Here is a 14,603-nt window from a genome sequence, read left to right as displayed (position 1 = left end):
AACACCCACCTTAACACAGCTCAGAATAACCACCGCAGCCAGGCTGGCAGGCAGGCAGATGCATGCCTTCTCAACTCCCTTTGTTAAATGGGAGCTAAATAGGTGTTAATGGTAGGCTACTCCATGAACACGCATGACAAGGCACTTCATTAGCTTTTTAGATTAGAAATCATTAATTTCACACTTTATTGTAAGATTAGCATTTTGAGATAGTGATATCTTCAATATAATTTGTATCCATTGTAGTCCTTCTCTTCTTCAAATCAAATCAAACTTTATTTGCCACATGCGCCGAATACAACAAGTGTAGACTTTACCGTGAAATGTTTACTACAAGCCCTTAACCAACAGTGCAGTTCAAGAAGAAGAAAATATTTACCAAGTAGGGTAAAATAAAAAGTAATAATAAAAAGTAACACAATAAGAATAACAATAACAAGGCTATATACAGGGGGCACCGGTACCGAGTCAGTGTGCAGGGGTACAGGCTAGTTGAGGTAATCTGTACATGTAGGTGGGGGCGAAGTGACTATGCATAGGTAACAAACAAACAGCGAGTAGCAGCAGTGTACAAGAGGGGGGGTGTAAATGTAAATTGTCCGGTGGAGATTTTTATGAATTGTTCAGCAGTCCATTGGATTGGGGGTAGAAGCTGTTGAGGAGCCTTTTGGTCCTAGACTTGGCGCTCTGGTACCGCTTGCCATGCGGTAGCAGAAAAAACAGTCTATAACTTGGGTGACTGGAGTCTCTGACAATTTTATGGGCTTTCCTCTGACACCGCCTATTATATAGGTCCTGGATGGCAGGAAGCTTGGCCCCAGTGATGTACTGGGCCGTTCGTACTGCCCTCTATAGTGCCTTACGGTCAGATGCTGAGCAGTTGCCATACCAGGCGGTGATGCAACCAGTCAGGATGCTCTCGATGGTGCAGCTGTAGAACCTTTTGAGGATCTGGGGGCCCATGCCAAATCTTTTCAGTCTCCTGAGGGGGAAAAGTTTTTGTTGTGCCCTCTTCACGACTGTCTTGGTATGTTTGTACCATGATAGTTTGTTGGTGATGTGGACACCAAGGAACTTGAAACTCTCGACCCGCTCCACTACAGCCCTGTCAATGTTAACACCTTTTCCTGTAGTCCACGATCAGCTAATTTGTCTTGCTCACATTGAGGGAGAGGTTGTTGTCCTGACACCACACTGCCAGTTCTCTGACCTCCTCCCATATAGGCCTTCTCATCGTTGTCGGTGATCAAACCTACCAGTGGTGTGTCGTCAGCAAACTTAATGATGGTGTTGGAGACGTGTTTGGCCACGCAGTTGTGGGTGAACAGGGAATACAGGAGGGGACCAACTACACACCCCCGAGGGGCCCCAGTGTTAAGGATCAGCGTGGCAGACGTGTTGTTGCCTACTCTTACCACCTGGGGGTGGCCCGTCAGGAAGTCCAGGCTCCAGTTGCAGAGGGAGGATTTTAGTCCTTAGTTTAGTGATGAGCTTCGTGGGCACTATGTTACGCGGAGCGGCATAGGGGAACCCAAGAGCAGAATTATTTGAGGAAACAGAGATGAATGAACCACGGTATTTATTGTAACACAGGGAGATATGGAGTGCAGATCCGGGGAAGTTTGGATGAGTTGTAGGAAGTCTGAGGTTGGAGTGAGCTGAGTTGGGACAGGGTAAACAGGTCCAGAGGGGAATCCAAGGGAGTGGTGGTGTGGTGAGTCCAGAACAGGGTAGCAAGGTGGTGAAATGTGCAACAGGGGACAGAAGCCAAAGTCAGGGTGGCAAAACTGCAGTGAGAGGATAAACAGCGTCAAGCAGGGAAACAGGTACAGCAGGGTAACAGGATCTAGAATAATAATAATGACTAGAAGCATAAACTGACTGAGCAGAGATTACAATCTGGCCGAGTGGAAGTGGCAGAGCTGAGTATTTATAGAAGTCTTGATAATGGAATGAGTTGCAGCTGGTAGGGATCTGCCCTGACTCCAGCACACCGGTCTCTAACCACACAATCACACACAAACAGAAAGGGAGAGAAAGAGAGAGAGAGAGAGTGAGAGAGAGAGAGAGAAAGAGAGAGAGAGAGTACTTAGGGAATGGCTGCAGGTCAAGCAGACACCAGATGACCACTAGGGGGTGTGGCAGGAGCAGATGTGACACACTATGATGTTGAACGCTAAGCTGTAGTTGATGAACAGCATTCTCACATAGGTGTTCCTTTTGTCCAGGTGAGAAAGGGTAGTGTGGAGTGCGATTGAGATTGCGTCATCTGTGGATCTGTTGGGGTGGTATGCGAAAAGGAGTGGGTCTAGGGTGTCCGGGAGGATGCTGTTGATGTGAGCCATGACCAGCCTTTCAAAGCACTTCATGGCTACCGACGTGAGTGCCACGGGGCGGTAATTATTTAGGCAGTTTACCTTCGCTTCCTTGGGCACAGGGACTATGGTGGTCTTCTTGAAACATGTAGGTATTACAGACTCAGTCAGGGAGAGGATGAAAATGTCAGTGAAGACACTTGACAGTTGGTCCGCGAATGCTTTGAGTACACGTTCTAGTAATCCGTCTGGCCCAGCGGCTTTGTGAATGTTGACCTGTTTAAAGGTTTTGTTCACATCGGCTACCGAGAGCGTTATCACACAGTCATCCAGAACAGCTGGTGCTCTCGTGCATGCTTCAGTGTTGCTTGCCTCGAAGTGAGCATAAAAGGCATTTAGCTCATCTGGCAGGCTAGCGTCACTGGGCAGCTTGCATCTGGGTTTCCCTTTGTAGTCCGTAACAGTTTTGAAGCCCTGCCACATCCGTCGAGCGTCAGAGTACTAGGATTCAATCTTAATCCTGTATTGACGCTTTGCTTGTTTGATGGTTCGTCTGAGGGCATAGCGTGATTTCTTATAAGCGTCCGGATTAGTGTCCCACTCTTTGAAAGCGGCAGCTCTAGCCTTTAGCTCGATGCGAATGTTGCCTGTAATCCATGGCTTCTGGTTGGAATATGTATGTACAGTCACTGTGGGTGGGACGTCATCAATGCACTTATTGATGAAGCCGATGACTGAGGTGGTGTACTCCTCAATGCCATTGCATGAATCCCGGAACATATTCCAGTCTGTGCTAGCAAAACAGTCCTGTAGTGTAGCATCCGCTTCATCTGACCACTTCCGTATTGAGCGAGTCACTGGTACTTCCTGCTTTAGTTTTTGCTTGTAAGCAGGAATCGGGAGGACAGAGTTGTGGTCAGATTTGCCAAATGGAGGGCGGGGGGGAGCTTTGTATGCATCTCTGTGTGTGGAGTAAAGGTGGTGTAGGATTTTTTCCCACTGGTTGCACATGTGACATGCTGTTAAAAGAGCGCCGCTTCTGGGTGAGCATTTTCTTCTTTGCTTATGGCCTTACAGAGTTGGTTGAGAGCGGTCTTAGTGCCATCTTCACTTTGTGGTGGTAAATAGACGGCTACGAATAATACAGATGAGAACTCTCTTGGTAGATAGTATGGTCGACAGCTTATCATAAGGTACTCTACCTCAGGCGAGCAATACCTCGAGACTTCTTTAATATTAGACATCACGCACCAGCTGTTCACCATGATGAATAGTGTTTGTACAGGATCCTACTGTATGAGTTGATCAACATACCGATCAATGGAATTCGTGCAAAACTGAAAGCGCAAACCACCGCATTTAACTATGGAAAGAGGTCTGGGAATATGGCTGAATATAAACAGTGTAGTTATTCCCTCCGCAAGGCAATCAAACAAGCAAAATGCCGGAACAGTGACAAAGTGGAGTCGCAAATCAACGGCTCAGACACGAGATGTATGTGGCAGGGTCTCCAGGAAATCACGGACTACAAAAAGTTAACCAGCCACGTCACGGACACCGACGCCACGCTTATAGATAAACTAAACACATTCTTTGCCCGCTTTGAGGATAATACAGTGCCACCGTCACGGCCGCTAACAAGGACTGTGCCCCCCCCCCCCCCCTCTCCTTCTCCGTGGCCGACGTGAGTAAAACATTTACACGTGTTAACCCTCGCAAGGCTGCTGGCCCAGACGGCATCCCTAGCCGCGTCCTCAGAGCATGCGCAGACCAGCTGGCTGGTGTGTTAACGGACATATTCAATCGCTACCTATCCCAGTCTGTTGTCCTCACATGCTTCAAGATGGCTACCATTGTTCCTGTACCCAAGAAGGCAAAGATAACTGAACTAAATAACTACCGCCCCGTGGGGGGACCAGGATGAATATGTATGAACTTTCCAATTTGTAAGTCGCTCTGGATAAGAGCGTCTGCTAAATGACTTAAATGTAAATGTAAATGTAGCACTCACTTCTGTCATCATGAAGTGCTTTGATAGACTAGTCAAGGATCATATCACCTCCACCTTACCGGCCACCCTAGACCCACTTCAGTTTGCATACCGCCCCACAGGTCCACAGACGACGCAATCGCATTCACACTGCACACTGCCCTATCCCATCTGGACAAGAGATATACCTATGTAAGAATGCTGTTCATAGACTACAGCTCAGCATTCAGCACCATAGTACCCTCCAAGCTCATCATCAAGCTGGAGGCCCTGGGTCTCAACCCCGCCCTGTCTTGGACTTTCTGACGGGCCGCCCCCAGGTGGTGAAGGTAGGAAACAACATCTCCACTTCTCTTACCCTTAACACTGGGGCCCCACAAGGGTGCATGTTCAGCACCCTCCTGTACGCCCTGTTCACCCACGACTGCGTGGCCATGCATGCCTCCAACTCAATCATTAAGTTTGCAAACGACACAACAGTAGTGGGCTTGATTACCAACAACAGTAGTGGGCTTGATTACCAACAACAATGAGACAGTCTACAGGGAGGAGGTGAGGGCACTGGGAGTGTAGTGCCAGGAAAACAACCTCTCACTCAACATCAACAAAACAAAGGAGATGATCGTGGACTTCAGGAGAGAGCAGAGAGAGCACCCTCTATCCACATCGAAGGGACAGTAGTGGATAAGGTAGACATTTTTAAGTTCCTTGGCGTACACATCACAGACAAACTGAAATGGTCCACCCACACAGATAGTGTGGTGAAGAAGGAGAAACAGCGCCTCTTCAACCTCAGGAGGCTGAAGAAATTTGGATTGTCACCCAAAACCCTGACAAACTTTAACAGATGCACAATCGAGAGCATCCTGTCGGGCTGTATCACAGCCTGATACGGCAACTGCACCGCCCTCAACCGCAAGGCTCTCCAGATGGTGTTGCGGTCTGCACAACGCATCACCGGGGGCAAACTACCTGCCCTCCATGACAGCTACAGCACCCAATGTCACAGGAAGGCCAAAAAGATCATCAAGGACGACAACCACCCGAGCCACTGCCTGTTCACACCGTTACCATCCAGAAGGCGAGATCAGTACAGGTGCATCAAAGCTGGGACCGAGAGACTGAATAACAGCTTCTATCTCAAGGCAATCAGACTGCTAAACAGCCATCACTAACTCAGAGAGGCTGCTGCCTACATTGAGACCCAATCACTGGTCACTTTAATACATGATCACTAGTCACTTTAAACAATACCACTTTAAATAATGCTACTTTAATTATGTATAATAATGTCATCAGGCTTTCACGCCACAACCAGATCGTCAGGCTCCCACGCCTCAGCCGGTTTGCCAGGCTCCCACGCCTCTGCCGGTTCATCTGGCTTCTACGCGCTAGCCGGCTTGTCCAGCGCCCTAGCCGGCTTGTCCAGCGCCCATGCCTCGGCCGGCCCGTCAGGCTCGCCCAGGTGGGACGCTGGGTGGCGCCCCTAGAGGGGGGGCGTACTGTCACACCTGCTCCCGTTCTCCCTCTCTGGCGTTCGAGGGCGCCAGACTGCCTATCATTACGCACACCTGTCCCCTTCGTAACGCGCACCTGCGCCTCAGTGGACCCACCTGACCTCCATCATTATTTGATTGCCTCCACTTTATCTGTCTGTTTCCTCTGTTCCATCCCTGTGTCAGCATTGATGTCGTTATTTTGTTTGCTGTTAACATGCTGTTCCTGTCCTGTTTCATGTCCGTTATTTATTAAATGTTCTCCCTGTACCTGCTTCCTGTCTCCAGCGTCGATAATCACACAGATAGAAATGCAAATGGAGGAGGTGTTGCTATGTATGTCCATAGTCATATTCTCGTAAGAAGTTGCTATAGACCACTGAGTGCTAAAAGTCAGTATTTGGACTATATGTGTGAAATGCTCGATAATGTATGTGATATAAACAGAGAGGTATATTTTTTGGGTGACCTAAGTATTGCCTGGTTGTCATCAAGCTGCCCACTCAAAAAGAAGCTTCAAGCTGTAACCAGTGCCTGCAATCTGGTTCAAGTCTTAAGTCAACCTACCAGGGTATTTACAAACAGAACAGGAACTTGATAATCCATGTGTATTGATCACATCTTTACTAATGTTGCAGAAATCTGCTCTAAAACAGTATCCACACCCAGCAGATGTAGTGATCATAATATAATAGCCATATCTAGAAAAACCAGACTGGACCTAAAATTGTGTAAAAGCGATCATACAATAGGTTTTGCACGATTCCTATGTCGAAGATGTGAACAATATTTGTTGGTCTGATGTGTGTAATGAGGAACATCCAGATGCTGCACTTGAAGCATTTATGAAACTGCTTCTTCCGGTTACTGATAGGCCTGCGCCCATCAAGAAACTGACTGTTAGAACTGCCAAATCCCCATGGATAGATGATGAATTTAAGAACTGTATGGCTGAGCGGGGTGAGGCAAAGGGAATAGCAAATACATTTTAAGTATCGCTGTTAATTCAATTGATTGTGGTGTACCGCAGGGCAGCCAACAAGGACCATTATTGTTTTCTGTTTTCACAAATGACCTTCCACTTACCTTGAATAAAGCCTGTGTGTCTATGTACGCTGACGACTCAACAGTATACACGTTGGCTGCAACAGTAAAATAAATAAGTGAGACACAACATAGAGCTACGGTCTATTTTATAATGGGTAACTAGTAATAGGCTTATGCTAAGTATCTCAAAAACGAAAAGCATTATTTTTTAGACAAATCACTCGCTCAATGCTAAACCTCGTTTAGATCTATTATTGAATATTGTGGCTATTGAGCAAGTTGAGGAGACTAAACTGTTGGGTGTAACCCTAGAAAGCAAACTGTCATGGTCAAAACGTATAGACTCAATGGTTGCTAAAATGAGAAGAGGTCTGTCCATGATAGGGCGTTGCTCTGCCTTCTTGATATCTCAGTCGACCAGACAGGTTCTGCAGGCCCACGTTTTGTTGCACCTGGACTACTGCCCAGCTGTGTGGTCATGTGCGGCAAAGAAGGACATACTGTAGGTAAATTGCTGTTGGTCCAGAACAAAGTAGCACGTATCGCACTTAGATGTACTGTACATGGAGTGAAAGTGTCAGTAACATGCATGTCAGTCTCTCCTGGATCAAAGTTGAGGAGAGATTGACTGCATCACTATTGGTCTTTGTGCAAAGCATTGATGCGTTGAACATACCGAACTGTCTGTTCAAACAGTTGGCACACAGTTCAGACACTCATCGGTACAACACAAGACATGCAACCAGAGGTCTCTTCACAGTCCCCAGGTCCAGAACAGTGGCTGGCAAACGCACAGTATTAAATAGAGCCATGACTACATGAAACTCTCTGCCAGCCCAGGTAACTCAAGCTAGCAATAAAACCAGTTTCAAGCAGATAAGAAACCTTGCTGCACAAAGGGGGCTGTGAAGAGACAGCCATTTTATATATATATATATTATATTGTAATTTGCAATGTACTATGTATTAGACCTAGATATTGTGTGTATGTACTGACATGTAGGCTGTGTGACGTTTTAAATGTATGTAGTTCAGTCCTTGACTTATAATGTTCTATACTATGTATTATGTCATGTTTCATGTGGACTCCAGGAAGAGCAGCTGATGTTTTTGTAGCAGCCAATGGGGATCGTAATTAATACCAAAAAACAATGGAGGTCTGTTTTAATTTATACTCTATTATGTAGAGTTCTAAAGTTTGGTTTGAAAAGGTCAATACGGCTACACATATTGGCTTCTTATGTTTTGGTTAGTGGGAAGTGGCTGCTGCTGATAAGGTCACTGTCCACCATCCTTTTTTGCTGAACTTTGGAATTGTGATTCAGTTGCGGTCTGCTTCAATGGTGCTGAATTGGCGATTGGCACTGTTACACCTTGTTTACTTTACCACTGACCTTTTACATTGTGACAACAAGTTTACCACAGGAGTGTCGCTCAGTGGGCAACGCTTGAGACCCCCGAAATAGAGGACATATCAGCAGTAGGGAAGTGTCTGAAAATCCAATTTCACCACTGAGACCTTGTCAGTTGGTGTGTACACTGCAAGTCTACCCACACAATTTACAAGGAGGGATTGTGTAGTTCCCTTGGGTTTAGCTAACCCTAGGTCTATGTGAAGATGAAGAATAAGACTGTCGTGTCCTCTGGGTCCTTTGAGGAATAAACAATTCTTCCTCCAGTTAAAGACAGAGCTAAACCCTGAACCAGTCCTATAGTTACCAAGCTGCAATGTACCTTTATATCAACACAACCGTATTGTTCTGTGAAGGCTTCCTAGTTCCATTATTCATTATTTAGTGCGATGGGGTTCTCAGGAAGCGAATGGAGGAGAATGTTTTCCGTGTTGTCTCTTCTTATTATTGTACAGATTTGTTAAAGAAATTATTCATAGAGTGTGTTCTCTGTCCCTGCAATGTCTCCAAGCCTTGTCTGTGCCACCACTCAAGCCTTAGTCACTATACAGCAACAAAACAATATAAAATAAATCATTATCCCACCAAGAGTGTCCATAGAGAACGCATACAGTAACTGAACCAAGATGGCTGTTTAGTTTTGCTTGCTGACTGAGCTACCCTGCTTTATTTTAGGCATTGTGACAAATCCATTTGTAGGCTACTCTGTGTCTCAACTCCACATGCCCTATTTAGATTCCAAGTCTCATCATCTCATACTCAGATTTAGGCTACCCTGTCTCATTGCAAAGGGTCTAGCAGGATTGTATGCATTTCTTTGTCTATTGCTGTTGTGCCAACCTGAGAAGGATTGATTTAGTACATATATTCAGGTGTCCGGCAGTGGACCTTCACTGAAAAGGTGACATTGATCTGACGTTATGAAATATGACTTGACTGGATATAATCTCAGTTAAGACTTAACTAAAATCTAGGGTAATTTGGTCTGATGCTTTATGTAGTCTACCCATGAGAGACTAGAATGGATTATTTTTTTTATCAGTTAATCTCTAGTGTGACGTTCAGTAACAGCGAGGCCATCATCTTGTCAGGACTAGGACACAAACATTTTCTTGTTCATCATATTCCACTAGAGGGCACACAGGCATGCAACAATATTGTTAAAGTGAGGTAACTAAAACCAACCATGATGAATATTTGTTATCAAGAGCCAAATGTTCTTAGTTACATTTCCACAGTATAAAATGTTACTGAATATGCTCCAATCTCCCTTCTAGTCAATCTGCTTGATTGTCAAGGTGATTTGAAAATGAGTGGTGTCAGCTTTTCTTGGTGAATATTGAACAGTAGTAAATTATAGTAAAACAAGACACTTCATCAGTCTTGTTGTTACTGTAGCCCACAGTATTTCATTCCTCGTGTACTATACATTCAATTAATTCACAGTAAAAGCATCCCTATCCTCTCGAACCATGTGTCTGTGCTGTAGCATCTAAGGGAGACCAGCAAAAGCCACGATAGTTATATCATCTCAAGAAGCTTGTGATCTAGACAATGAGGGGAAATACATAATAGTATCAACATCTGATTTTTGTCATCCATAATCTGATGATTTATCATCTTAATCTGTGGGCTACTGTACTTCAGATCGCCTCGCTTCTGCTTATAAAGTGAGCCTTGTTTGTTACGTGAAAAAACAAAATATTAAAGAATTCCAGTTGCCACTCGAACAATACCTAATTTCCTTTAAAATAATAATGAGATTGCTGAATAAATGATGGCGCATTCAGCTTGTTTAGCTGAGCCACAACTTTTAGAAAGAGGGGTTGTGACAGTCACAGCACATCTTAGGTTGGACTAGGAGCCGCAGTCTCATTAGATCACCATCAGAAACCCTCTCTACATAAATTAAGTGGTTAGTAGGGGAACACTGTTAAAGATGATGATCAACAAGATTTATGAAGACAGTGAGGAGGACAGTGGCAGTAATGATGTAAACAAGAAGAAGAATAAGAATAAGAAGAAGACATACTACGTATGTCTATTGGCCTTTAGAGTGGCAAGTCCATATTCCCCACCAATAACAAACTGTGGTCTCTTTATGTTCCGAGTCAGAGTAATGCCTATTGCTAATTCACTTCTTACACAAAGTGAGGAATCAAACATAAATTATGTGTCAAATCTCACTGGGCAAACGTTCTCTTATTGTTCTACAGCCATCCATTAGTGTTGGATTTGCATGGATTTAAGCACTATTACAATGATTTTCATAAAATCTTCACAGAGCTCTGTCTCTAATGATTTTCTGTCCAAGGATAAAGAAAAGGATTTAGGTTATTCGGGAGAAGGAACTAAAGTCACATTTACTAAGTCTTACCACTTTGTTCTGGCTATTTTCAGAGTGAAATCTTTCTCTTTTCAAGATACACAGTTTATTAGGTACACCCATCTAGTACCGTGTCGGACCCCCCTTTGCCTCCAGAACAGCTCTTCGGGGAATGGAAACGTTGCTCAATTGATATCAAGGGACCTAATGTGTGCCACCAGCCTGTGTCATTGACACCAGGCAGGATGGGGCCATGGACTCATGTTGCTTACGCCAAATCCTGACTCTGCCATCAGCATGACTCAACAGGAACCGGGATTCGTGGGACCAGGTGATGTTTTTCCATTCCTCAGTTGTCCAGTGTTGGTGATCGCGCGCCCACTAGAGCCATTTCTTCTTGTTTTTAGCTGATAGGAGTGGAACCCGATGTGGTCGTCTGCTGCAATAGCCCATCCGTGAAAAGGACTGACGAGTTGTGCATTCCGAGATGCCGTTCTGCGACCACTGTTGTACTGCGCCATTATTTGCCCGTTTGTGACCTGCCTGTTAGCTTGCACTATTCTTGCCATTCTCTTTCGTCCTTTTATCAACTAGCTGTTTTTGCCAACAGGTCTACTGCTGACTGGATCTTTCTTGTTTGTTCCACCATTCTCGGTAAACCCTAGTCACTGTCATCCGTTAAAAGCCCCAGAGGCCGGCCGTTTCTGAGATACTGGAACCGGCGCGCCTGGCACCGACGATCATATCACGCTCAAAGTCACTTAGGTCACTCAGGTCACTCGTTTTGCCCATTTTAATGTTCAATCAAATAGTAACAGAATGCTATGTCTGTCTGCATGCTTTATATAGCAAGCCACAGCCACGTGTCTGTAGGAGCGAACCATTTCTGTGAACAGGGTGGTGTACCTAATAAACTGGCCACTGAGTGTATATATCTGTTATCCGCATGCTTGAGCTTGAAGTAACCTCCTGTCAGAACAAATCATTTGTTCTGTGAGAAAAGAGTGAGAAAAGAGTGAGAAAAGTCTCACAATCCATGTGTATATTCACCATAACTCACAAATAAAACCATGATCTGTGAATATCTACAACTATTTCACAAATAGAACCGTGATCTGTGAATATATTAAAATGTTTCACAAAAAAAACATGATCCATATATACAGTGCCTTCAGAAAGTATTGACTTATTCCACATTTTGTGGTGTTACAGCTTGACTTCAAAATTGATTAAATATTTTTTTTCTCACCAACCTACACACAATACCCCATAATGACAAGGTGAAACTGTGTATTAAGACATTTTTGCAAATTTATTGAAAATTAAATACAGAAATATCTTATTTACATAAGTATTCACACCCCTCAGTCAATACTTTGTAGAAGCACCTTTGGCGGCAATTACAGCTTTGAGTCTGGTGTGTGTCTGTATCCGATTTGCACAACGGGATTTGGGGATTTTCTACCATTCTTGCTTACAGATTTTCTAAAACTATGTTAAATTAAAGGGTGAACAGCAATCTTCAAGTCTTTCCACAGATTTTCAATGGCTTTCAAGTCTGGGCTTTGGCTGGACCACTCAAGGACTTTCACATTCTTGTTCTGAAGCCATTCCAGCATTGTCACAGACTGGCTATATGCTTGGGGTCATTGTCCTCTTGGAACGTAAAGGTCTAAGGTCGTTTGCAGTCTAAGGTCGTTTGCACTCTGAAGTAGATTCTCATCAAGGTCTGCCAGGTTGGGTGGGGAGCATCGCTGCACAGCTATTTTCAGGTCTCTTCAGAGATGTTCGATCGGGTTCAAGTCCAGGCTCTGGCTGGGCCACTCAAGGACATTCAGAGACTTGTCGCGAAGCCACTCCTGCGTTTTCTTGTCTGTGTGCTTAGGGCTGTTGTCTTGTATGAAGGTGGACCTTCGCCCCAGTCTAAAGTCCTGAAAGCTCTGGAGCAGGTTTTCATCAAGGATCTCTCTGTACATTGCTCCGTTCATCTTTCCCTCGATTCTGACTAGTCTCCCAGTCCCTGCCGCTGAAAAACATTCCCACAGCATGATGCTGCCACCACCATGCTTCACTGTAGGCATGGTGCCAGGTTTCCTCCAGACGTGACGCTTGGCATTCAGGCCAAAGAGTTCAATCTTGGTTTCATCAGACCAGAGCATCTTGTTTCTCATGATCTGAGAGTCTTTAGGTGCCTTTTGGCAAATTCCAAGTGGGCTGTCATGGGCCTTTAACTTAGAAATGGCTTCTGTCTGGCCACTCTACCATTAAAGGCCTGATTGGTGGAGTGCTGCAGAGATGGTTATCCTTCTGGAAGGTTATCCCATATGCACAGAGGAACTCTGGAGCTCTGTCAGAGTGATCATCTGGGTCTTGGTCACCTCCCTGACCAAGGCCCTTCTCCACCGATTGCTCAGTTTGGCCGGGTGGCCAGCTCTAGGAAGAGTCTTGTTGATTCCAAACTTCTTCCATTTAAGAATGATGGAGGCCACTGTGTTCTTGGTGACCTTCAATACTGCAGAAATTTGTTGGTACCCTTCCCCAGATCTTTGCCTCGACACAATCCTGTCTCGGATCTCTACGGACAATTCCTTCGATATATGGCTTGGTTTTTGCTCTGACATGCACTGTCAACTGTGAGACCTTATATAGACAGGTGTGTGCCTTTCCAAATCATGTCCAATCAATTGAATATACCACAGGTGGACTCCAATCAAGTTGTAGAATCATCTCAAGGATGATCAATGGAAACAGGATGCACCTGAGAAAAATGTTGAGTCTCATAGCAAAGGGTCTGAATACTTACGTTAATAACCTATTTCTGTTTTTTTTTTACATTTGCAAAAAATTCTAAAAACCTGTTTTTGCCTTGTCATTATGGGGGTGTGTAGATTGATGAGCATTTCATAAAAATATTTTTTTTTTAGAATAAGGCTGCAATGTAACAAAATGTGAGAAAAGTGAATGGGTCTGAATACTTTCGGGAAATGCACTGTAAAATAGATGCTTACATTCAAGTAGATTTTGTTTTTATTCCAGTTCTTCCTCTCTGGTTCAACCCAACCCTGGTTCAGACCAAACAATAGATGACATCATCACATTGCGCATTGCGTGATTGGCTGGCTGGACTGTCATCTGAAGCAATGCATTTGTGGATCTTTCTGATTTTTATGTAACAAAGATTAGAGATCCACACGCACACTTTGATGTGCAAATGCACATTGCAAATGTTAGGAATTTCTTGAAATTGGCTCAATAATCATTCATATTTGTTTAAAATTTGGTTTTGTTTGTGATCTACTGTATGTTGAATATATATATGGATCATGCATTTATTTGTGACTTATGCCTAATATATAGATTACTAGTCCAAAGTTTTGACACTTACTCATTCAAGGGTTTTTCTTTATTTTGACTATTTATACATTGTAGAATAATAGTGAGGGCATCAAAACTATGAAATAACACATGCAAAGCTGTCATCAAGGCAAAGGGTGGCTACTTTGAAGACCCAAAATCTACAATATATTTTTATTTGTTTAACACTTTTTTGGTTACTACATGATTCCACATGTGTTATTTCATAGTTTTGATGTCTTCACTATTATTCTACATTGTAGAAAATAGTAAAAATAAAGAAAAACCCTTGAATGAGTAGGTGTGCCAAAACTTTTGACTTGTACTGTGTATATCAGTGGAGGCTCCTCAGAGGCGGATAGGGAGGACCATCCTCTGGGAAATAAAATTAAAATAGTGAAACATTAAAAAAGTTATCCTTTTTAGATAAAACTATACTAAATATATTCATATGTCACCAAAGAATTGACTAAAATACACTGTTTTGCAATGAAGGTCTACAGTAACAGCACTGTCTGGGGTATCACCATGGTGTAGCCGGAGGACAGCTAGCTTCTGTCCTCCTCTGGCTACATTGACTTTAATACAAAACCTATGAGGCTCGTAGCCCTCACCTCCTTCCATAGACATCCATGGTAATTATGACCACTTTCGGAGGACGTC

This window comes from Salvelinus alpinus, chromosome 23, assembly GCF_045679555.1.
Source record: "Salvelinus alpinus chromosome 23, SLU_Salpinus.1, whole genome shotgun sequence".
In the NCBI taxonomy this organism is placed as follows: domain Eukaryota; kingdom Metazoa; phylum Chordata; class Actinopteri; order Salmoniformes; family Salmonidae; genus Salvelinus; species Salvelinus alpinus.
This window is presented reverse-complemented; position numbering follows the sequence as displayed.